Source organism: Pongo abelii, chromosome 5 (genome assembly GCF_028885655.2).
Source record: "Pongo abelii isolate AG06213 chromosome 5, NHGRI_mPonAbe1-v2.0_pri, whole genome shotgun sequence".
Classification (NCBI taxonomy): Eukaryota; Metazoa; Chordata; class Mammalia; order Primates; family Hominidae; genus Pongo; species Pongo abelii.
Genome location: NC_071990.2, coordinates 82,511,344 through 82,513,795, shown reverse-complemented (window position 1 = coordinate 82,513,795; position 2,452 = coordinate 82,511,344). Strand labels below are relative to the sequence as shown.

Sequence of the window (2,452 nt, the reverse complement as noted above, 5' to 3'; positions counted from 1 at the left end):
TGTTATGATCTGAACTATTTAGGGTGTTACCTCATAACACCCCCAAAATTCATATATTGAAGTCCTAACCCCCAGTGCCTCAGAATGTGACTGTATTTGGAGACAGCATATTTAAAGAGGTAATTAAGTTAGAATGAGGTTATTAGGGTAGGCCCTAATCTGACTGATGTCCTTCTAAGAAGAGGAAATTAGAACACGGAGACAGACACATGGAAGAAATGTCATGTGAAGACAGTGAGAAGACAGCTATCTATTAACCAAGAAGAGAGGCTTCAGAAGAAACCTGCCCTGTGAACACTTTAATCTCAGACTCCTATTCTTCAGAACTGTGAGAAAATAATTTTCATTTAAGCTTCCCAGTCTGTGGTATTTGTCATGGCCACCCTAGAAAACTAACATAGTCCTTAAATAGATTCAATAAGTAGCCAGGAGTGGGGACCACTAATCTAGTGGTTCTCAACCATCAAGTCACTTGGATGGTTTGTTAAATCACACATTATTGGATCCTACCCTCAAGGGGTCTGGCTCAATATATATCCTGGCCTGACAATTTGCATTTCTATCAAGTTCCCAGTGATGCTGACATAGCTGGTTCTAGGACCGTATTTGCAAATCACTGCACCAATTTATGTGTTGTAGTTGGTTTTTGAGTCTCCAGCTTCCCCTCTCAACTCCTGCCACTTTATGAAACACCCTCAGTGCCCAGGGGTCTCTTGTCCTTGGTCCTGGTTCTCCCTGGGCTGCCTTGGTAAGTTACTCTTGATTCATACACATATTTCCTTAGAAATGTGGAAAATTTTTAGTGAAAAAAACATGTCTGGCAAGAGTTACAATCTCAATAATCGTGTATATGTGTTTGTGAATTTCTGTATCTTTCCACAAAGAGTTTCAGGCAACTACTAAAACTTGGATGAACTGGGTCACTACATATATGAAGATCTGAATAAAGGTTTAAATCTTAATACATTAATATTAAATGCATTTTATAGTTTCTGTGGGATTAATACTTACTAGGTATTAAAATATTTTTTTCTCGATTTATTAACATTTGCTTTGAAGAGCCAATAATAATAATAATAATAATAATAATAATAATAATAATGCCGTTTCATATTGCAGAGACTTTGCAGTGTGCCAATAAGAGGATGTATATGAGACCCTTACTCATGTACTTTTCTCTTGTGAAGCTAATCACACTGGACTTTCAAGCCCTTTCTTCCTGACATTCAGTCTTTGACTCTGAATTAGCTGAGGCATGAGAAGTTCACCACAGGAAGGTCCTGCCCTTTGTTTGCTCCTAAAGGTTCCTTTAAAGTTCAACTTGACCAACACACCATTGCAAGCACTCCAGAGGAGAAGACAGCCTTGCTGTGTCCAATCCACTTTAGTTTGTAAATTTCTTGTCAGTCAGTTTTATGCCCCCACTGAATAGGACAGTGTGAAGCATGGATTAAGTATGCAATAAATGGCTGTTGAATAAATCAGAAAATTAAATGCATTCTGCACAGAATATGCTATTTCTCACCTTTGTGCCCTTGTGTATGCTCTTCCTTCTCCTGGGCTGCTTGACCCTATTCTTTACCTAACTTGGACTTCAAGATTTAGTTGAAAAAGTTGTTATGAACAGAGCTTAGGCCCTAGCAGGGTCCATAACTGTGCTCTTTCTCCCATTTGCTTTGAAATTCAGTGGCCACTGATTTAGTAATCCTATCAATAAGATAGGATCCTATCAATAAGATCAACCTTTAGAGAGCCCTGTGTAAAGTGCAGTCACATGGGTAATCTCCTTTCATCTTCACAAGAGTCACCTGGTGGTGGGGGCGGGGAGGGTAAAGCTTTTAAACACTACACTTTTCAGCCCCACCTAAAACCGTTAAATCAGAACATCCAGAGGTGAGTGCTGCAAATTATCATCTTATAAATGTCTTTGTGATTTCAATGTGCAGCCAAGATTGAGAATCACTGAGTCAAAGGGTCCACATCTATGGCACCAAACATCAAACATAAGTCTTCTTTTGATGAAATGAGCTCTTACAACCTGAAAGAGATTTAAAAATAGTTCGGAAAACTCTCTTCCAATCTTGGTCTCTCTGCTCCGTTTTCATTTTTGTTTCATTTCCACTCCTCCAGGTTTCGGCTCTCCTCCACAGCTTGGAACCCAGTTCCTCCACCTGCTTCCTAGACTAAAACAATTTCAGTCCCCTCTTACTTCCTCCTGTTTGCTTCCCCAATTACCATGAGCTCTGCAAAACAGAAATAAAAACTATTCTCCAATCAGCTCTTGGGATATCTCAGTCCATCCCAACACTAGTGTTTTAACTACCTTTTCAAAGAAAGTAAGTCACTTGAAAGAAAGGCTTGGCATGTCTTTTCAATCTTTGGTTACAATCATTCAACAAATGCAAGCCCATTACTTTCTCAGCGATAAGTCTGGAGGCATAGATGATGTAGG

The 2,452-nt window shown here is 39.3% G+C and overlaps 1 long non-coding RNA gene across 1 annotated transcript; it reads left to right on the top strand.

Moving 5' to 3' along the window:
* The first annotated feature begins 584 nt into the window (after nucleotides 1-584).
* On the top strand, nucleotides 585-1,510 carry LOC103890936 (uncharacterized). Its single transcript, XR_655212.3, has 2 exons — nucleotides 585-748; nucleotides 1,120-1,510. It is a non-coding gene; the product is annotated as an uncharacterized LOC103890936 (long non-coding RNA).
* Nucleotides 1,511-2,452: the final 942 nt, after the last annotated feature.